Here is a 22,929-nt window from a genome sequence, read left to right as displayed (position 1 = left end):
CAGCCCTGCCACCCAGCCCTGCCACCCAGCCCTGCCACCCAGCCCTGTCACCCAGCCCTGTGGAGCCTTCCTTCAGAAATAAGGATCTGACTTCGGTTTGCTCAAATCTGTGGCTCCCCAGTGTCTGTCATACCCTCCCGCCCCCAGCTTGGCCTGGTGCCCTGGCTGATCATCCGGCTCCTGCCTCACCAGCCTGGTGTTCCAGAACAGCCTTCCGGCCTGTCCCATCCTAGCCACACCGCGCCCCTTGCTCCCCGCCTTCTCCCTCTCCTGCTCTGGCCAGTGGCCCATGGCCCCTCCCCCCCAAACCCTCTCCTCGGAGGCCCTCCGCCTGAGTGGTTCCAGCAGCTGCCACCTGCCACCTCTGCCCTAGCCACCCCTTCCCAGCACCCAGCACTGCTCCGCCTAAACTCCTCTGAAATGCTCCTCTCCAGTCATGTCTCAGAGCTGCCACTGTTGTGGCCAGGCTGCCCTCACCGGACCTGGTGCTGGCCCAGGCCCCTGTCCTCTGCCAGCTCCTCCCTTGCCTCCCCTTGCCTTCATTTCCCTGCCTGCCCTGGAGCCCGTGCTCATTCCCTGCGGTTGTGTTGGGCAGCTTCTCAGTGCCCTGACTGCAGGCTGACCCTGCCTTGGGAGGTCTGCCCTGAACTCACCCTGGTGGAGAAGGTAGCAGAGTGGACGGGTGGTCTCAGGACCACCCTGTGCTGAGCGTCCTGGTGCAGCCTTGTAAGAAAGCCCAGCCAGTTTTCTAACCCGCTCCCTTCCTCTGGCTCCCTATCCATCCCTCTGCCCCCTTCCTTTAAGCAGCCGTCGCTTCTCATGAAACTGATGGCATCAGATCTGTTTCTTCTCTTCTCAACCGAATTTTCAGGGAAGATGACCTCTGTACCCTTCCTCCGTGGCTTCACCTCCCTCTTGTTCTAGCTTCCTTCCTATCACACCAGTAGAGACGATTTTTTTCAGGGTCACTGGGGGCCCTGCAGACCATGACGCCTGGTGTATCCTTGCCTACTCGGCACCTTGCGGACGTTGGACATGGTGGAGTCACCATCTCCTTGAAAGTCTTTTCCCCGGAGAGAGGTGCCTGGGTGAGGTCCGTGAGCCCTGGCCCTTGGGAGAGGGGAGAATGTAGGTGATGCTCCCTTGCAAGGAACTGTAAACCTGATTATCACCAGGTTTAAATTCTTCCAGTGTTTCCATGCTTTCTTGGCAGGAGGGGTTGCCATGAAAAGTACATCACTGGCCTTTGTGCTGCTGCTGCTGCTGCTGAACTCAGTGACAGGTGTGGGTGGTGTGGATTTACGAGCCCTGCGAGTGCTGCCAGAGCCTTTTGTATTCGCCCCTCTCAGATTTACTCCAGGGCTCCAGACCGTACTGAATGACTTCTCCTTTATTAGAACTTACTGATGCATCACAATGGCATAAAGCTTTTCTGCTCGTGAAGCAATTTTGCCTCTAGCATCTCACTTGATTCTCGTACCAACTCAGTGAGGTAAAAAGGGCTGGGGTTACCATCCCTACTTTCTAGATGGGGAAACTGAGGCTCAGCCAGATTAAGGGACTTGCCTGGAATTTCATGGGGATAAATGGAAGAATGCAAGAATGTTCAAAACCAGGGGTCCCAGACTGCGGTGCCCAGTTAATTGACCTTTGTGTGAGGACCTCACTGTAGGCAGTGACTGTCAGAAATACGATGTCCATCGTACCTCCAACCACACTGTTTCTTCAGCACTTAGTACTGAGTGTCAAAGATAGGGTGGGGAGGGGGGATTCAGATGTCATTCTTACTTTATTTTCAAAAGAAATCCTGTCTGAAATATTTAAGGTAGACAACAGCATTACTTTGTATTTATGAATTCATGATTTTAGAATTTCACATTTGACTCTTGGCTTATTAGATGTTCTCAGCTAATGTCCCGGTACATGAAGCCCTTTAGATGGATGTGGCAGTTTGAGATTTGGGGTTAAAGATGGCATTTTCAGCCTTATATCAGCTTCAGCAAATAATTTATTTCATTTTATTTACACAAATGTAAAAAGGAGGAGTTTCAAGTAAGAGTTTTTAACAGCTCACGTTGCAATCTTTCTGATGCAATAATTCATTATTTCAAATAGTCCGTTAGGTAGATCTATCTAACTTTTTTAGGATTCAACTTTGAAACCCAAAGTTTCTGATCTGCAAAATGAAGGTAATATTACCCCCTTTCAAGGAGCTGTTGTAAGTAGAAAATGCATCCACTTAGATGAGAGCCCACAATGTTGTAAGCATTCAGTAAATGGTAACTTCTTATTTTGCTCCACAGGTTTGGGGAAAAGGTTTACAAGTGCCCCCTGTGCTGGGGATTCATGGCAGTGCTGCTCTGGTCTGTGGTTTTTTGGGTTGGGGGGTTGTTTTTTCTTTATTTTTTTTTTCAGAGCAGTTTTAGGTTCACGGCAAAATTGAGGGGAAGGTACAGAGATTTCCCATATACTCCCTACCCCTACGCATGCACAGCCTCTCCCATTATCAACATCCTGCCCCAGAGTGGTATATTTATTACAATTGATGAACCCACACTGACACACATCGTCACCCAAAGTCCACATTTACCTTAGGGTTCACTCTTGGTGGTGTTCATTCTAGGGGTTTAAACAAATGTATAGTGTCCTGTGTCTGTCATTATGGTATCAGACAGAGTGTTTTCATGTCCTAAAAATCCTCTGTGCTCTACCTGTTTATCCCTCTTCCTGAACCTTCTCGGCCACTAGCGACCACGGTCTTCTTACAGTCTCCACAGTTGTTTGACCTTCTTTTCCAAAACATCACATAGTTGCGATCACATAGTAGGTAGCATTTTCAGACTGGTTTCTTTCATTCAGCAATATGTATTTACATTTCCTCCATGTCTTTTCATGGCTTGGCAGCTTGTTTCTTTTTAGGGCTGAACAATAATCCATTGTCTGAAGATAGCACAATTTTATCCATTCACCTAGCGAATGGACATTTTGGTTGCTTCCAAGTTTTGGCAATTATGAATGAGGTCACTATAAACATTGCTGGGCAGGTCTTTGTATGGACATAAGTTTTCAACTTCATTGGGCAAATACCAAGGGGCCGATTGCTGGGTCATATGGTAAGAATAGGTTTAGTTTTGTAAGAATCTGACAAACTGTCCTCCAAAGTGGCTGTACCAGTTTGCATCCCCACCAGCAACGGATGAGACTTCCTGTTCCTCCACATCCTCGCCAGCACTCGGTGTTGGCGGTGATCGGTTTTGGCCACTCTGATAGCCATGTTGTGGTATCTCATTATTGTTTTTAATTTGCATTTCCTAATGACAAGTGGTGGGGAGCATCTTTTCATATGCTTATTTGCCACCTGTTCTGTTATGAGGTCTTGTTTTGTTTGTTTGTTTTATTCTCAGGAGTCTCTGAACTGGGGTGTCATTTTCTGGGACAGACAGAATGGGACATTCAGGAGCTTAGCGTCCCATGGAGAGACTGTAGACTGGCCCTTTCTCCAGTTTTTATTTTCACCCACCTCTAAACTGAACTGTAGCATCATCCCCAATCATGAATGTAGGCAGCACACCTGTATTAAGGGTGCCTGTGCCTTTATCACCAAAAATAAATCACAGATGTTTCCAATTGTCCTCATAACTGTCGCAGGTTCCTTAGTCTCTGGTTTACACTTAAGGCTGTTTGGAAATCATGTAAGGTGTTAGACTTGGGGCTAGATCTTATTATTTAATATATTATTAGATATGTTACGTGTGTTAACATTTTGCTTTGTGCATTTAAAGATACTATTCTAAGAAGGGGTCATTAGGTTTCACCGGGTTGCCACAGTGACCCCTGGCTCATACAAGGTTAAGGACCCCTGGTCTGACGACCCTTAGGAACTGGGGATCAGGAGCTGTGTGGGGCTTGCCTGTGCACGGCGGCAGTGGGGCATGCTAGGAAGAGCCTGGGAGCGACTCAGGTCAAATCTCAGCTCTTTCACTTACTAGTTTGTGACCCGGGGCAAATCACATCAGTGGTGTGAGTCGCAATTTCCTCTTCTGTAAAACAGCGATGTTAAAATTAAAACATACCTTACTTGCTTCGGCATGCACATCAAGCACCCTTGCTAGCACGAAGGAAGTCCTCAAAAGTACAATTCCTCTTTCCCTTCCTCCCTGTTCTCTTCTGTGTCCCCTTCTGTGACACGCAAGGTTCTAGCAGATGGCCTCTTCAAGGCCTCTTCTAAATGTGGTATGATCCTGCGTCTTTCTTTTAATTAAGGCCAGACCAGGCGGTCCATTGTTGTTCAAGTCAGAGCTGGTGTCCTCATGCCCCATGGGATTGCCAGCCTCCTTTCCCAGAGCAGCAGTGAGAACCGCGAGCTCTCAGACCTTTTCTGGCCCTTCCTCTGTCCACCTTGGCGTTCTCTGGCTCCCCTCCAGGCTGCCTCATGGGTTGGGAATGCGTGGGCCGATCTGCCCGGAGTGCCTGCGATAGGGCCTTTGGCGTAGCATGTTCTGAGATCAGTGCCGACACTTCGTGTCTGGAACAGCTGATAGCAGACCTGGGAAACCCATTAATCAGTGTCCTCAGTGGCTCCCCTCTCCCGGCTTCTCCATCTGCAGCCTCAAGCCAACTGTCCTGAGGTGGAAAAACGTAGCCTATTGTTATCTTGGTGAGAAGATGCTAAAGTGACAGAATGCTTCATTATACAGGAAGTAGGAGTATGGGGGGGAGAACGTGGCCAGATGCCATCATGACTCCACATCCTGCTCCTTTTTTGTTTGCCTTCGTTAAGCACTGAATCAAAAAAGGCTTTGTGGTCACTGAGTTCAGATGACATGTGTTATGGTTTTGTTTTCTGTCGTTTCACTATCCTGGGCCTTGGAACCATACTCTGTTTCAGCCCAGTCTTCAGAGTAGGTGAAAATGTCTGGTGTGCCAGCTTGAACGTGGCACTCTTTGTTAAAATGATTGCTGGAGCCTCGGCCTGATGGCATCAGCAGGGGAGAATCACTGTCCATACCCTGCATATCCTCCTCCCTACTCCAGCTCAGAGCCCAGAATCTCACCACCTCTGCTCCGTCCAGGCCTACAAGAGAGCGGAGTGTGAGGAAGCAACTTTCTGAAACTGAGCTGAGCCGAAAGGGGTTGGTGTTGTGTCTTCTGTCTTCGATATCGCCGGTGGGATGCAGGCTGGGACTGTCAGGGCTGTGTGACCTTCAGCATGGTGCTTAGCCTCTCTGTACCTCAGTTTTCTCAACTGTAAAGTAGAGAAGGCAGTGGTTACCCAGAGAATCGGGTGAGTAGGAGACCTGAAGAAATTCATACAGTAAAGCACTTAGAAGAGTGCCTGCACAGAGTAAGGTCACTGCCTTGGTCATGATGACCAGCTGCCAGAGCAAAAGAAATCTGAACAGCGGGGCTCTTGAGACCTCGGCTGGCCCTGTGGCCTGTGAGCCACTTCCCTGTCCACCTTCCTCCTAGTGGTGTCCGTGTCCCAGGGGAGAGCCGTACCCACGCACCTGCCCGTGGAGGCTGTGCGTTGGAGCTCAGCCGCTGCTCTGCAGTCCCAGCCCAGGAGAGGTAAACTGGAGAAAGGGCCAGTCTACAGTCTCTCCGCGGGGCGCTGAGCTCCTGAATGTCCCGTTCTGTCTGTCCCAGAAAATGACACTCGCGTTTCGTGATGAAATCGTCTAGGCTCTCCAAGAGAGGTTCCGGACATTATAGGAAGCCAAGCCCACCCCTAGGCCTTTCCGCATTTTTACTGATGCAAGAATGAGCTTCAGGGAATGGCTTTAGGGATCCCTCCCTTCAGGCTGTTAGGAGAAGCGGGTTGGGCAGAGCTTAATTTAGGGGGTTAATAGCAGCAGTGGTAACCAGTGCACAGTAGGTCCTATGGTTTTTAATTTCTGTCAAGCCCGGGGGGCTGGTAAATCTACCTTAAGTGCTCAGCCTCTAGGTGCCCAGAATCTGTCCAGTAAGCTGGGCCTTTTGAATCTCTCTGCCTTACATGTTTATAAAGCAGGAGGGGAGGAAGCAAGGTTTCATGTGGCCTGGAAAGTTATAAATAAGGTCATTGGCCAAAGGAGGGATTCCTCACCTGTCTCCCCCAAGATTCCTCCTGTTTCATGAGGTGTTTATAAAGGGCCTAGAGCAATAATTAGCTTTACTCAACACACACACACACACACGTATACTTAGGGTCATGATGCCAGTGTTCTAGATGCTGGAGAGAAAGCAGTGAGCTCTTAGTAAATGGTTGCTGCTAGAATAAAACCATTATTTGGTGCTGGAGGGAATATTCCAGAAATATTCCACATTTTATCAGTTCTAGAGCACTTTCCCATACAGAAGACCTTCCTTGTCTGCATCCTTTCTTGTTCTAAGCCTCTGATACTTCCAGTCCAAATGACAGAATCTGGCCATCTCTGAGCCGTCCCCTGCTGTGTTGGCTGGGGCTGGAATCTGAGCCTCTTGGCAGTTCTGTGATGTGGGTAGATATTTCTGGTACCATTTCATGGATGAACAGACTGAGGCTAGGGGAGCCAGGATCCCAAAATGGAGGAGGACTTCAGTTCTTGGTTCAGGTCAGGTTAGTATTCTTTGACTACACCGCACTGCTCGGCTGTCTCCAGGGAGGTAGGCTGCAAGGATGTCCAGATGTGGAAAAGGAGAAGTTCTGGACCCTCTAGAGGCCTGGAGGATACCAGGGTGACACCCTGTACCCTGGCATGCTTCCCCTAAAGTGCTTCACAGCGAGCCCCACCCCCACCTGCAATCATGTTTCCAAACTGTGGCCAGAGACCTTGAAATCCTATATCTTCTTCAGCATGGAGCATATGCCTCCCAGCACATAGTAGGTGCTTCGCAAAGGAGTCCCAGAAGTAGAAGGTGGGCTGAGTTGCTTTGACGGGGGCGGGGGGGGGGTTGGTTCCTGGCGCTGGCTGGGGTTTTCTTCCTTACTTGGGGGTTGGAAGCTCTAGAGCCAGCTGCAGGGGGAGGCGATCCCTTATGGGCTTAATTGGAGCCGGCACTTTTGCTGGAAACTGTGGGAAGCAACAGAGAGCTCTCCAAGTGCTTAAAAAGTGGGTTTTGAAAAACAAACAAGACCTTGCCCACGCAGGGATGAAGCGGAGGTTAGATACAGCCTTTTTTTTTTTTTTTTGGCTTAGTTGAATAACATACTAGAAGGAACTCTGTAAGCTGGCCCCAGTCCCTTGGAAAGAGGGCCATATGTTTGTCGACAGGATGTTATACTCTGTATTAAGAGTCAACTTAGTAACTGTTTATAAAACTTTATAACTTATAGAGCCCTTTTCACATGTATTTGTGTGTGTGTGTGTGTGTGTGTGTGTGTGTGTGTAAATACCCTATGTAACCTTCCCCTTTAAGGCTATTATATTAATAATACACATACTCTATAGTGGAAACAACACAGGTTGGTTTTCAGTCTCTGGGGCTCAGCTTTCCCCATCTGCACAATGGGGATGACAGGTTCTATTAGGGGACATGGTGCGAGAGAATGTGCCTCTCCCTGGTTCAGGGGCCTGGTGGGAGCATGGGGAGCAGGAGTGGAGTTAACTCTGAGAGTGGTGAGCAGTTCAGGGGTGCCCAGCACAGCTGGTGGAACCCAGACATCAGCTAGGGGGAGGTGCTCTTCTGGAACTACCTGCTCAGAGGGTGGGATGGGCCTCTTCTTGGAGGCAGGCAGGAGATTTGCAGGCCCCGAGGACCCACGGACAGCCAAACTGCAGGCTACCCTCCAAACCTAGTTCTCAGGGATATGTGACCGGGCCTCTGGCCACCACCATACTTCTTGTCAAGTGGGGCCTCTGAGTGGGAAGGTGTGTTTCTCCCCAGAGAGTACGAGAGAGCAGCGACCCAGTCTCGGCAGAGCTGGGGTAGACAGCATCATCCTGCTCCCCGCCGGAGGCCCGGTGCTGGTCCTCCCTTCTCTATGAGCTCTGGCTATCCCCTCTCTGCTCTCTTCCCCTGCAGGAATCTGCCTCTCCCCTTGTCCCTTTCTGTTTGTCTTCTCTGTCCTCCCTCTGCCCGCTGGCCTTTCCCGTGCCTTCTTCCTTCTTCAGTACACAGAGCTGTTTTATTTTTTTTTCCTTGAAAAAATATTTTTTAATGTTTCTTATTTATTTTTGAGAGAGAGAGAGAGACAGAGTGCAAGCAGGGGAGGGGCAGACAGAGAGGGAGACACAGAATCTGAAGCAGGCTCCAGGCTCTGAGCTGTCAGCACAGAGCCTGTCGTGGGGCTCACACTCACAAACTGTGAGATCATGACTGAGCCGAAGTCGGACGCTTAATCAACTAAGCCTCCCAGGTACCCCAGAGCTGCTTTCTTTTTAACTGCAAAAGGTTTTCTGTTTATTGTTCCTTCTATAAAACATCAATTAGTTAATGGATTTCATATGCAAGGGAGGACCATTGCTATGTTTTAACTTGAATTGTGTGCTTCAGTTAAGGTTTTTTTCCTTAAATAATTAGTGAAGCGTCATGGCCCTTTCCAGCAGTGTGGTCCTCTGTCCCCATCTGCACAGTGGGGCGAGTGAGACTCCTGCCAGGGTAGCAGTGGCCAAATGGGTGAATAAATGAAGTCCAGACAGCGGCAAGCCCCCAGCCCTACCATCTGTCATTGCAAAGATGTGTTGATCGTTGCTGAGTGGTCCCAGGCAAGGGCCTCAATTTCTCTGGATCTGGCTCTAGATTGACTAAGACTGTGGTTTTAGGGGCTTTGTTTCAGCAGTTACTTGGACTGGGATCAGCCCTGAGTCAACGCTGCTGGTGGAGGTGACTCTGGGCGTTTCCCAAGTGTGGATGAGTTGTCTGTATCTGTCTTACTCCTGGACTCTGCCTCGCCTGGTCTGCTTGCTGCCTCCCTGAAAGCCTCCAGTAACTCCCTGTTTTCTGTGTGGGTGGGCTTCCCAGGGCCCCCTCCCATGGATGCTCTCTCTCTCTTTCTTTCTCTCTCGCTCTCTCTTGGGTTTCCTTCCACCCCTCCTTACCAGATACCTTTTTTTCACTCCTCACTTGTCCCACCCCAGCCCACGGGGTAAGTAGGTTGCTGGTAGGGAGAGATACTTCTCAGAGGGGAAAGGAAAAACTTGAACTGTGAACATTCCCAGAAGTTGCCTGTTATACTCTCTGACCATTGATTTCAGCAGCGTCTTGGGCTCTTCTGCCTCCACCCATTCTTAAAAATGGGTAAGCTCCTCCTTTTTTCTTCTAGATCTGTGTTGTTCGTTATGGGAGCCGCTAGCCACATGGTTAGGGCACTTGAAGTGTGGCGAGTCCAAATTGAGATGTGCTGTAAGTGTAAGATACATACCAGATTGCAAGGAGTTAGTATGAAAAAAAGATTGTATGATACCCCTTCAGTACTTCTTATATTGACTGCATGTTGAAAGGATATTTTTGATGTGTTAAATAAATGTATTAAAATTAATTTTCTCTCTTTTTTTCCAGTTTTTCCCAAAAAAAATGTGGCTGCTAGAAAATTAAAAATTACGCGTGTGGCTCACATTATATTTCTGTTGCAGTGGCTGTTAACTGGTGGCGATTTTGCCCCCCAGGGACATTTGGCAATAGAGATATTTTCTATTGTCATGCTCAGGGCAGAAGGGGGTTGCTATTAGCATCTAGTTGGTAGAGGCCAAGGATGCTATTAAACATCCTGCAGTTCATAGGTTAGCCCCCGACAACAACAAATGATCCAGCCCCCAATGTCCATTGTGCCAAAGCTGAGAAACCGTGTTCTATTGGACACTCTCACTTTGGGTCATGTGGTCTTATGGGCAATGACTTCAAGATCAGAGGTCCTAGGGCATCGTAGAAATCGCATAATGGCCATCACCGGATAACCTGCAACTATGGGCAGGCAGGTTACTTAACATTTCACAGCCTCCATTTCCTCATCTGCAAAATGGCATGTTTCTAATAGTAAATGAAATCAGCATACATCATGCGTAATACGTAGCAGACTTCCGCTAAGTAGAAGTTACTGTTACTGTTAAAAATCAGAATCTTTTACTCTGTTGGCTCTGTGGATCAACTACAGGGATTTCTACATGCCTTCCAGATTTTTCTGAGTACCTGACACTCACACAACAACTTGGAAACTAAATCTCTTAACCTTTATGGGCTAAGGGTGTCTCGTAGAACCCTTTCTATTCCCAGCTTCAGGACCTCTTCACCCAGCCTGAGAGTGGCTTCCTTCCAGGTTTCTGCCTCTGCTCTTTCCCAATCCCACTATGCATGTGCTTGGTGAAGTCCACCCAATTCCAGAAACTTTAGTGTCTTTTTTTTTTTCTTTCCTGTGCTCAAGTGGGAGTAGCTGTGGGCAGAAAATGTGGCCTGTCCATCTGTCTCCCCAGCCCTCAACATGATGCCTAGAAAAAAACTGTGTTGAGTGTTATTTGAATGAATGCATGGGCAAATGAATGATAAATATCCTTTCTTCTTGGGTCCTGGGTAGGACAGCTTAAACCTTGTCCTTGCCTACCTCAGCACTCCCCCTTCCACCCGCACCTGTGTTTGCGTTGGGGCCAGCAGTTTGTTTGTTCTATCTGGAGGGTTACAGTAATTCTTCCCATGCAGGCTCGCAGCTATGGTGCAATACGCCTGGATCCCAGAAGTCCTGCCTTGTGTATGTGGACTTCGTCAGCCAGCCTAAGAGGGGATGCCCCCAGCCATTCCAGTGGCCCAGGCATGGCCACTTCCAAAGAGTGGGAGCCCGAGATGCCCAGGCATGCCTCCTTCTTGGTGGCAGAGAGAATTCCCCAGCAGCCCCCAGCAGGCGGTGAGGAGAGGCTTTCCAGAGATGTGCCCTTCGAGATCCTCTGATAAAGAAAACACAACATGTTCTTTGGCAGGTTGTAATCCTGGGTGGGCAGGATGGTGTAGGGTTGGAGTCTCCCAATGTCTAGACACTGTGATCTACTCCCAGTTTTGAAAACATTTTTAATTACAAGCCACTTTATAGTGTCAGGTTAACCCACCTGGAAGTTACGGGGAGCTTCTGGGCGAGCTTGCTCATTTCTTTTGTGTCAGCTGCATGTGGAGTCAGAACTGCATTGGGTGAGAATGGCCCAGAAGGCATGTGTCAGATGCTGTTATCTGCTGGTATCTGCAAGCTGTGAGGCCTCTTCACTGGGGAAGGAGTCTCTCTGGAAATAGACTGGGCTATGTCTTGTGCACATCTGGATTTGGGATTTTCCCATTTAACCTTCGGTGGATTGGGTATGGGATATATAGCCCAGTCCTGGGACGTGGGTCAAGGTACGGGGACCATATGGATTTTCCCTTGGGATGTGTCAGGATTTGCTGTCATTCCTAACTGGCTTTGTGATACCTGAAGTTGTTTCCCCTACCTGACCCTAACCGTTTCTCTGGTGAAAGATGAAAAACCCCATACTTCTTGGCGACTTCATTTCTTTCCTTCTCCCCCAAACCTGTGTTTTGAAACAAGTTGTTTAATAGGCCACACATTTTAGATAATGTCTTCCCTCCATTGTTTGAAAAGTCCCAAGGCACATCATTGCTTACCAGCATTTCTAATCAGCCACAGATAATCTGTGTTCCCATGAAATTGATAAAACAACAACAACAACACACAAAAAAAAAAAAACCCTGCAAAATTAAGCAAGAGGGTGGTTAGTCACTTGGGGCCAAGTTGGACGGACCTGGGTTTGAAACTTAGCTCTGCCTCTTCCCAGATAAATTTTTCAGCAGTGGGACCTTAATGTCAGTGTATCCCATGAGTTACTTTCCATCTCATTTGATAAGATAGTATGTGCACAGCCCCCAAGATAGTGTCTCAGTGAATATCGACTATGACACGGGGCGCCTCGCCTCGGTGGCTCAGTCAGTTGAGCGTCTGACCTTGGCTCAGGTCATGATCTCACAGTTCACGGGTTTGAGCCCCGCATCGGGCTCCGTGCTGGCAGCTGAGAGCCTAGAGCCTGCTTCGGATTCTGTCTCTCTGTCTTGCTCTCACTCTCTGCCCCTCCCCCTACTCTATCTTTCACTCAAAAATGAATAAAAACGTTAAAAAAATGAAAAGAATATATTGACTATGATATTTTGGTTAGTGCTGCAAACATCTTGTTTGGGGGAAACATACGATTGGACTTGATTCATTGATTTATTGGGCGATGCAGGTCTTCTGGGTCAGTGGCTCTTCTGGCCTCTGGGGATACAGCGTGACTAAGGGAGACACGTTAGTTACCTGCTTTGTTGGAGGTTACACTGCACTGCAGGTGGAGGGAGGCACAGTGGACTAGTTAACAAATAAAAAAGACATTCTGGGTTGTGGTCAGCACCCTGGGAAAACAAGGAAACGTGAGAGTAAATGGGGTGGGGTGGGGAAGATACGTCTGAGGAATGCGATGTTTGGGGCGAGACCTGAATGGCGAGAGAAGCCTCTATACGATGTGCAGCAGGGCTTCTGGGCAGCAGGAGCAGCAAGGGAAGTTCATCAGAATTCAGGAGATACTGACAATGGCATCCGGGCTTTCGTGAGTACCTCCTTGGACCCCCTAAGATAAAGGGGACGCCGAGGAAGGAAGCACCAGGCAGGATGATCCAACCCAGCAGTTGGCAAAAAGTCTAAAATATTTACTGCCTGGTTCTCTGCAGAAAGAGTGTGCTGACCCCTGACAGACTGGACAGTACGCACACCTATGGCCTTGGCAGACACAGGGCAGCTCGCGGGTGTGGGGGTCCGCGGCCTGGCAGCCTTCTGGGTGCCCAGACTCCAGGCATGGCACATCTACCCTGCTAAAGCACCCTGATAAAGGCCAATACATCTGCCCCCAAGGAATGTGAAACACCCCCAGCCTTCAAACTGGCGGGATCACCGCATCTGTGTCCCTGGGTGAGCTGGCCCGAGAGGTCTTGGAGGCGGAGCCCTGCTGCTTTCACTGAGAGAACTTCTGCTCTGGAGGAGGGGAGCAGGGAGGCGAGCTGTCCGTCATTGCTGTCACGTAGCGAACGCTTACCGCGTGCTCGGCTGAGTTCTGCGGTCTATTGACTCCATCCCCGCAACAACCCTAATTCCTTGTTTATGGTGGAGGAAACGGAGGTCAACCCACTGGAGCCTAATGTGCTGCTGTGCTGGAAGTCACACAGCTGGGAAATGGCCTTCCTGCCTCCCAGCCCGGGCCCCTCCCCCCACGGCCATGTGCATTGTTTCCCTGTGGAGTTCCTTGGAGGGCTGTTGGGGGGAGGGGGACGGGGTTCACCTGTTTGCATGTGTGAATTACGTCCTGCTTAGACCCTAAGCCACATGCACCCAGCCACCTGCCTGTGTGGCCGTAGACCCTATAAAAGAGGAAGATGAAGGAAACCAGCGTGTTCTTAACAGCGTGTTCTTATAGCATATTCTGACCTGCTGTGTCCTCCTTGGGAAACACTCCAGGGCTCTTGGCCGAGTGTTTGCTGGTCCACATATGCCTGTGGAGAGGCAGGGGTGGCCTTGTTCTCCTTGGGCCCTCGGCCCAGCTCTGGGCTGGCTGCAGAAACAGCCGCTGGGCTCAGGTAAGTAGTCTCTCCTTTGCTGACCTCAGAGCAATAGGAATCTGTGAACACGGAAGGAACACGTGGCCTTTTCTCATGCAGATGCATTACCATGTCCATAGTGGCCTTTCTGTAGAGGGCAGCCCAGGACAAGCCTGCTGCCCACTGATTGGGTCAGCCTTGCTTAGCACCGTGCGTGGTCACAGATGAGGCAGCCCCAGTGAAGGAGTCAGAGTACCCAGGATGGAGAAAAAAAATGGGCCAGAAAGGGATAGTGAACCCAAACATGTGGGAGAGAGGTGTCAGGGAGGGCGATATGAGAAGAAAGAGCCAAGGCACCCAGGTGGCTCCATTGATTAAGTGCCCGCCTTTGGCTCAGGTCATGATCTTGCAGTTCATGGGTTCGAGCCCCGCCTGGGGCTCTGTGCTGACAGCTCAGAGCCTAGAGCCTGCTTCGGATTCTGTGTCTCCTTCTCTCTCTGCCCCTGTCCCGCTAGTGTGCCCTCCCCTCTCAAAAATAAACATTTTAAAAAATTAAAGAAAAAAAAAGAAGAGCTTGATGGTAGAGTCATGGGGACCTAGTAGAGACTCCTGGCTCTGTGCTTTGTTAGCTCCGTCATCTTAGGCAGGCGTGACGCGATGGACGTGAGTTTGTGCTTTGGAACTGGAAGCCTGGGTCCGAATGTCAGTTCTTCCTTCCTAATGGTGTACAACCTTGGGCACTCCACTTAGCCATTCTGTGCCGTCATTTCCAAATTTGGGGTGGTTGTGAGGTTTGCATGAGTTAACGTGTGAGATGCCCTTGGATCAGTGCTTGACACAGAATTAGAGTTCAGTAAATGCCAGCTCCATTCATTCACGTCACCTGAGGCTCAGTTCCTCAGCTGTACACTGGGCAAAGCAATGCGGCTTTCACAATGGAAATGAGTGCCTGTACCTAACGCACCGGCTGTAGGTCGGCATGTGGGAGATACGAAGTACGTTCTTCTCCTGACCTCAGGTGGCCCCCAGTCATGGCACCTGTTGAGCGGAAATGTGTGTCACCAGGAAGACTGATGACTGCTGGGCACGGCCCGGGCTGGGTTCTCTGGGCTGGGAAAGTATAGGTTGGTGGATGCTCAGACTGTGTTCTGCCTTTCTCGTTGGATTGAGTTACCATGATGTTGGCCCCTTCCAGAAGTCCCCAAGTCCTGGCTGGAAGGGGTGTCCTGCCATTGCTGTAGTTTTCCTGCTGGATCCTGCCAGTGCGTGCTCTTCTCCCAGCCACCTCACCAGTTAGGCCCCCAAAGGGTACTCGTCCACCCAGGGCCTGCTATGTATGCTCACCTCTCTTTTTTCTAATCCTCACCGAGCACTAGCCCTGTGCCAGGCTAGTGGCGTGGGACGCAGAGGCAAGCCAGGTATGACCCTGCCTTTGAGGAGATCACAAATTAAAATTCACTGAGAACCGGAGCAAGGGAGGGCTGTTGTGGATTCCCAGTCCGCTCTCTCCATGCCCCTGTCACCTGCGGTGGTCTCTGTGGCCCAGTGACCAAAGGCATGGTCTCTGGAGCCGAGTGCCTGGCTTCAAGTCCCGGCTCTGCCTCTTACTAGCTACAGCTGTGACATTGGCAAGACAGGTACAGGTGTCCCTGAATGAAGGACAGTGAGTGCTGACTATTGTTGTGTAATGTGGGGACCCCTACCTGACTGGACTTACAGGTTCTAAGAGCCTTAGCAAAAAGAGAAAGTGGTAACAGTGACCTAGCGTGTCTATTTCTGGATCCCGGATGGTTTGTGTATCTTAGCCCTACTTTTCCCCCACACGTGGATTATAACCCGCCTGAGATTTCTTAGCTTTGAGTATATCTTGCCTCAGCCCATTGGAGAAGGCTCCTTCCCCTGTTCTTCCTCAAGGAATGTGAGATTCCTCCACACTCTTTTTTTTTGGGGGGGGGGGGGTCGTGGAAGGCCCTGGGACTTCTGTTCTTAGGGAGAAGAGGGAGCCAAGACAGCCGGCTGCTCGGCCCCAGACCCGCACCTTGACTAGAAACTCCTGGCTGCTCACTGCTCACACACCAAGATGCCGGCACCAGAGCCCAGGGGACAAAAATGCACGGGGTCAACTAGAAGAAAGACCAGTGAGGGAGAGCAGACTGATAGGCTACAAGGAACAAAAATAGTGTAATTTGTCACATCAAATGAATATATTTAAGATATGTGCATTTCTTTGCCTGTGAATTGTATCTTAAAAAACAAAAAGGGTTTGGGGGCACCTGGGTGGCTCAGTTGGATGAGCATCTGACTTCGGCTCAGGTCATGATCTCACAGTTCATGGGTTTGAGCCCCACATCGGGCTCTGTGCTGATAGCTCAGAGCCTGGAGCCTGCTTCTGATTCTGTGTATCTCTCTCTCTCTGCCCCTCTCTCCCAAAAATAAACATTAAAAAAAGAAAGTGGGGGGGAGCATTGGACACATCTCAAACTCCAATCAGTGATATCCTCAAGTATTTGGAAGGAAATGTACTGATTCTGCAATTTAGTTGGAATGCACCAAAAAAATAAGTTGATGAATGGGTAGAGGGACGGACGGATGAATAAATGTGTGAGAAAGCAAGGAGAGCAAAATGTAATTATAGAATCTAGGTGGTTGGTACTTGTTTGTTCACTAAAATTCCTTCAGCTTTTCTGTGTATTTGAAAACCTTTGGGAAAATGTAAAGAAAATACTATAAAGCTATAAGATTACAAACAGGAAAAAAAAGAGCCTACAATAGAACAATATACATGTACATCTGGAAATATTTACCAACATTTAAAATGCTGTTTGACTCAGTGCCTGGGTGGCTCAGTTGGTTAAGCGTCCGACTTCAGCTCAGGTCATGATCTCACAGTTTGTGCATTTGAGCTCTGCGTCAGGCTCTGTGCTGACAATTCAGAGCCCGGAGCCTATTTTGAATTCTCTGTCTCCTCTCTGTGCCCTTCCCCGTTCACACTGTCTGTCTCTCAAAAATAAATGTTAAAAAAAATTTTAAATGCTGTTTGGAAAGTTGGATGTTAATATGAAGAAAAATAAAACTAGGCCTACATATTGTTTTGCAATAGATGCCCTTTTTTATATTAGAAAAAAATATATTTTTTACTTTATATGTTTATGTATCTTATATGTTTTATATATATAATTTTTTTTAAGGGAAGAATGTTCCAGACAGGGGGCAAAGCAAATGAAAAAGGCCCTGTGTGTACATAGTGAGGCCATTATGGCTGGAGTGCAGAGAAGGAAGGAAGTGTGGTAGGAGCAGAAGACAGGAGAAATTAGAGGGCAAGGTCTTACAGGGCCTCAAGGCCATGATAAGGTCTGATTTTGAGCTCTTTGTGCCACGGGAAGACCTCGAGGTTGTGAGCTGGGAGTGAATGATCTGACTTCAGAAGGCCCTTTCCACTCCTTTGGGGGAGGGACTGTAAGGGAACAAGGGTGGAAGCTGGGCTGCCCACTCCCTCCAAACCCTCCCATTTTCTGGCCCAAACCTTGGTGTGCCATTTCTCCAGTGTCCACATCCTCGGCCTCAGGTGGCCACTCATGGACCCTCTCCTAGAGGGACTTCTTTTATGAAAGTCACCCATCCGTCCCTCCAACAAGGTTCTGCAGTCTTCACAGGTAATCCCCAAACAATGCAGCATTCATGATCTCCGTTTTATTTTTTCTCTGGTCCCAGCCAGCTGGTCTCTGAGGTTTCTCTCGTATCCTCTGCAATCCCACAGGGTGCTCAGCGATCCTTACATGTTTTAGTGGAGGAGGGGACATGTTAACAATAGACCACTGAGCACCTCCCGGAAACCTGGAAGAGGTAATATATAAGCTTATGACTTCAAGCATGGACTCTGGAGTCCCAGGTCAGCTCCTGCTCTAGTTCTGGGACCCTGGTCACGTCCTATAAGCTTCCCAAACTCCAGTTTCCCAGTGCCAGATAGTAATGAATATGCCTAACTCGGGGTTTCGGTAGGAATGAAACGAGACACATTTCTTACAAAGGGCTTAGCACTGTTCCTGCACGTTGTAAGCAGGCAGCAAGTGCGGGCTCTAGTTTTTATTGTTGCTGTTGGGAACACTGTGATTACTGTTGCTTTTCCCAACATGGGAGGTACAGGCACCAACAAAGGTGGGACAGAGTTGGCACTGTTGATTAGGCACTTCGATATCTGCAGAGGAAGGGTCCTGTGCTGTCCTGCCAGCGGGGGCTGTATGGGGCCTGGCACGCATGCCCTGACTTCAGGGTGCTTGTGCCCAAGCGGGGAAAGACTGTGACGTATGACCAGCACCCAGAGGCAGGCGGCACCACCTTGAGACCAAAGCCCCAATACAAGCGGACCCACAAGGCCAAGGGGCAGAATGTTTGCAAATGAAACATTTGTAGACCCTGTGGTGGTTGGTCGCAGGTGCACCTCAGAGCGCTGGCTCGAGCTGGAAAGGAAGGACCGGGAGGAATGGAATGTTTCTCAGAGGCATTTGTATTATTATTTTTATTTTTATTTTTATTTTTTTCAGAGCAGGCAGGGAGAGCAGGATATCTTTTTCCTTTTCCTTTCTGTGAATTTCTGAGGTTAGTGAGTGGTGTTCATTGTTACTCAGGAATAACTGGGTGTGACCCAGATACAGGAGAGCCAGACCGGGGCGGGGCCTGTCAAGTCAGATGAGATTTAGCTCCCTGCCCAGAGTGCCCATTGAAATCCCCCGCAAGAGCCCCTGTCTGACCACCCAACCCACGGAGACTCCTCCATGGCTAGAAACTGAAGTGGCTACGTCTCTCCACTTAGTGCTGCCCTGCGGAATGGGGGTGTGAGGCCAGGCCCCTGCCGCAAGCCCCCCCATATTAGCGTGTGGGTGGCACTTGGGATGGCAAAGTCTCTGTCCTGTGATTCTGAGATGAGCTGTTTTCACCCATGGTAACCCAGTAACAGGGCCTTCCTGCCTGGGTTCAGATAAGCGCTTGTCCTAAGGGCCAGTGAAGCTGGGAAGCCACATGAGGAAGTGGGGCGGTATGTCCCTGGAACCAGAGCGCTGCCCCAGAGAACCGGCTCCCCCCAGGAAGATGGCACCATGCCTCACCTCCCATCGCTCGGCTCTCCGCCAGGGTTGCCAGCCCCCCAGGTGCACTGGAGAAGGCTTGCATTGTCCGTGGCCAAACCCCTCACTGCCAAGGCACCTGCCAAGGTGGCTTCCTGGACTTGCACGAGCTCAAGGTCCATCCAGCCCGTAAACTCCCACCCCAGGGAAGCATAGGAGGCTCAGCCCAGACCCAGGCCTGTAGGCCTTCTGGGCACCCAGCCTGAACCCCAGCTCCGTTCAGCAGGCCGAGGTGTGCCCCACGCAGGGAAACGGTGAAAAGCCACCTTCCTTCGTCCTGACCGCACCCCTGACCGTACCCCTGAGGTCTGCTTTACTGTCATGTCAGATACGTGGTTCCGAGCACAGGTCTTGGACCCCCGTTGCCTCCGTTTGTATCCAAACTTGACCACTTACTCATTCCGTGACCGACCCGAGGGACTTTCTTCCTGTCTTTTGCTCCCGTTTCTTAGCTCAAAAATGGTGATACTAAGGGCACCTGGACCAAGTGACTTCACTTTTTCTGTTCCCCAGTTTGCTCATTCACCGAGCTGAGATGATGAGGACACTGACCTCACAGGGCCGTGGGAACGACAAAATACATAAAGTGATCAGGACAGTGCCTGGCAAGTAGAAAGTCCTGGGCCCATAGAGTTTAGATGCCGTACTCCTCCTTTTCAACAAGGTGCAGAGCGCTGGGGAAACGCAGGCCCCGGCCTTCCTGCCGCCTCCGGGTGCTGGCTTTCCGTGCCCCTCCTCACTGGAACGTCTGCACACAGAGCCCCCAGGGAAACTGGAGGCAGAGTTCAGAAGCGGAAATCAAATCTCCAGACTGCTAACCCCTGGCTTAGCCCCTGGTCCCCTCGGCACTTCCCTTGGGGGACTGAATACCTTTAGCATTCTTGGCATGGTCCCAATACACCCACCCTCTTGTGGATCGGAACATGCATCATGCCATCAAGAAGTGGGTACTGCCTGCTCGGCTCCTCTTGGATCGTGAGAGAGTCTTGTGTGGCTGAGGCTGCCCCAGCCCTGTGCCTGAAGCATGATCGGTGCCTCGACTGTGGGCTAGTCTGCTCGTCCCCCGTTCCCACCCCTTGATAAGTAAGAGCTGATTTTTCCATGTGGTGTTTGTCTCTCCACGAATGCACTGCCAAGCTTATCTATACAATGGATTTCCTGCTGGTGTTGGGTCTGCCCCACTCCCCACTGGGTAATAAATCGATGTCGCCTGAGCACGCAGATCTGCTGACGTCCGTAATGCTGGTGGCCTTGGCAGACCCCAGCTAACCCCCGCCTGGGTGGGAAAGGCAGACATAAACCCTGGCTGACATGAACCGCAGATCCCAGTTACTGATAGAGAGCCAGAACTGGGTGGGCGGGGTGGGTGTGAGAAGTTCGTGTGCATCTACCAACTGTTTATCTAGGCCGCCTGTGTGCCAGGCCATGTACTGGGCTCTGAGCATAACAGAAATGCAGGGGACACAGGGAGAGAGTTTGAGGAGCACCCACGCTGGCCTGGGAAACATGCAGATCATTATAACGTCAGAGCCTAGCTCTGGGGTAACATTTAGCATGGACCCTGTGGACAGAATGTACCGTGTCACTTGGGGCTCGAGGAAGGCCTCGGGGCTGAGTCCTAATGAAAAGTTTTCTTTCCTTGGCACCCGGTCCTCAGCAGCGAGAGCCCAGACGGGTCTAGGAAATGTGGAGAGTTTTTCACATTGAGTTATCATGAGCCTTTGCGTCTGGGGTCTGTTTGCACTACACCCAACATCCGGAGCATCACCTGTGGGCACGCTGGGGAAGCCTCCTTCTCTCCTGTCCTCTGCCCAGGCCCGGGGCGGTTGCACTTTGTGGCCTCTAGTCAGAACTCCCAAGTTCCCATGTTAATCATAACAAGTGTGTTCCGAGAGGAACCGGCCCGGCCCCTGCCGGCAAGCCTTCTCTCCTGTCTTGATAACATCTGCACCAAATTTGCTCCCTTTATATAATTGGGCCCGTTGGTATTTGCTTTGACTTTAGATTACAGTATGCCTGGCGTCTCTGAAATTTCAGGCCCAAAGTATGTGCTGGGGCCCAGAGTGGTGGGAAAACTGACCTTTTGCCGGTGGGATTTCAGGTTTAGCTGGGAGGGTAAGAAACAATACCCTGGCTACTGTTTGCATGAAAAATGTACAGCAGCCCCTGCCCCACCCCCCGCCTCACCCCACTGGTGGGAAAGGGATCTCCTGCCTTGCTCTGGGAGTGGTGCTGGGTCAGGCCTGGTGGATAGAAGGGTGCAGGCGGGCTCCTCTCCTCCTCCTCCTCCTCCTCCTCCTCCTCCTCCTCCTCCTCCCCCTCCTCCTCCTCCCCATCTTCCCCCACATCCTCCCACCCCCACACCATCCCTGGCTTTGGAGTGACAGCACTCAGCAAACAGAAGAAGATGCACTAATGGTAAAGAAATGCAGTGAATCCAGGCTTAACCCCAAAGCCAACCTCAGAGTGTCAGGGTTCGGAATCTTACTTTGAAATGCCCGTCATGGTCTGGCCAAGGCAAGCCAGAGGAGCTGTTTGGGGTGTGAGATAAGGAGTGGGGGTGGTGGCTCTCCCCAGTGTGCTCTAACCAGAAAGGAAGCAAATGGATTTGCACGCCTGTTCCCCGACATCTCTGGAGTGAGTCGTATCTCAGTGGTGACTTCATTTCCCCTAATGGGGTTTCTGCAAACTCTCTGGAAGGTTCCAGCTGGTAAGCCACGCTGATTGTGGTGTGGGAGTTTGTGATATGCTTGTTTGCACTTGCTCTTTGAGACCCCAGAGGCCCCAGATGAGTGATAACTGGATGATGGAATATTTGCTAGGGGAAGGGACGTGCATTTTTCAAAGATAAGGTTTGATCCTGAGCAGAAGGGAAGCTTCCAGATGCCTCTGACATGTTGAGCAGTGAGGTGTGGGTGGGTACAGATCTCTTTCCCTGTTGCCTTGCTGGGGTATCCGCCCCAGGTGCACTCTTGCCTCTTGAAGGTGCTTCAGGGACCGCCCAGGGGCAGGGCGGGGTGCTGCCCAGGGGTCTCTGACTCTTTCAGCCAAAACACTGTCGTTTTCCTGTCTAGATGTTCTGGCACTCCCTCATGATTTTGTTTAAATGGAAGGGCTTTTGCCTAGTGTAACCAATGAGGTCATTACATGTTGTCCCTTCTCTCGTAACAGGCTGTAGCTTCCTTGGGGAAGGGCCCTTGTCCTGTTCAACACTGCAACATCCATTGAAACCTAGTGTGGGACTCGTATAGAATCCGGTCCTGTCACCTCCGCTCACCACAGCCTGCAGGACCAAGGCCATACTCCTTCACTTAGTGTTTCAGACCCTTAGCATCTGGCTCCAGACTGACTCTCATCTCTTCTCCCTCCTTCCTTTCCCTTCCCTCCCCTCAAAGTACCCTTCTCTACCCACCTTAAAGAACTTCTTTCTTTTTGAACGGATGCTCCCCTCTGCTGCAACGTTCTTTCTTCTTTTTATTCCTGGTAGAAGTCGTACAGCAATAGGAGCTCAGCCTGATGGGCTCTGGAGTGAGACCACCTGGGTTTGCATCCTGATTCTGTTCCTTCGGATCTGGGAAGCCAGGAGCCAGTTCCCTCGCTGCGTTGTGCCTCAGTTTTCCCATCTGTGAAATGAGGATGACAATAGTTTCTTCCTCTCGTGTCTGTGGTGAGGAGGAATCACTAACCACAGAGGGCTCTGGTTACTTACTCCAGAAGTCTGAGTTTGCCACTAGGCTCAGGCTCCCTTGAAGACAGGGACTGGGGCTCAGCGAATAACAGAGTCTACACTAGTGTGTACCAAATTCCATACCATATGCTTTTTCTTCTCATGCAAGCATTTTCTTAAGATATGACTCACACACCATATCAGTCACCCTTTTTAAAGTATGTAATTCAATGGTTTTAATGTAGTCACAAAGCTGTGCAAGCACCACAACTATCGAATTCTCGAATGTCTTACCACCATAAAAAGAAACCGCATGCCCATTATGGGTCATTCCCCACCCCACCCCCGTTCCCAGGCAACCCCTAATCTACTGTCTGCCTCCCTGGATTTGCCTACTCTGGACATTTTACATAAATGGAATCATACGATATGTATCCCCTTGGGTCTGATGTCGTTTGTTTGGCATGACGTTTTCAAGGTTCATCCATATATCAGTACTTCGTTCCTTTTCATAGTTGAATAAGCAATTGTATCAATAGACCACATTTTGTTTATTCATCAACTGATAGACATTTCGGTTTCTATTTTTTGGCTCTAATGAGTCATGCTGCTGTGAACATTCATGGGCACGTTTTTGTGTGAACATATGTT

At 50.1% G+C, this 22,929-nt stretch overlaps 1 protein-coding gene across 6 annotated transcripts in view; it reads left to right on the top strand.

Annotated features, from left to right (window-relative positions):
* Nucleotides 1-22,929, top strand: part of MICAL2 (microtubule associated monooxygenase, calponin and LIM domain containing 2) — a 142,665-nt gene that overhangs the window by 61,988 nt on the left and 57,748 nt on the right. The gene's annotated exons all lie outside the window — the stretch shown is intronic.

The sequence above is a fragment of the Panthera uncia genome, chromosome D1 (assembly GCF_023721935.1).
Source record: "Panthera uncia isolate 11264 chromosome D1, Puncia_PCG_1.0, whole genome shotgun sequence".
Lineage (NCBI taxonomy): Eukaryota > Metazoa > Chordata > Mammalia > Carnivora > Felidae > Panthera > Panthera uncia.
Note: the sequence above shows the minus strand (reverse complement) of the source record. Positions and strands in the feature narration are given on the sequence as shown.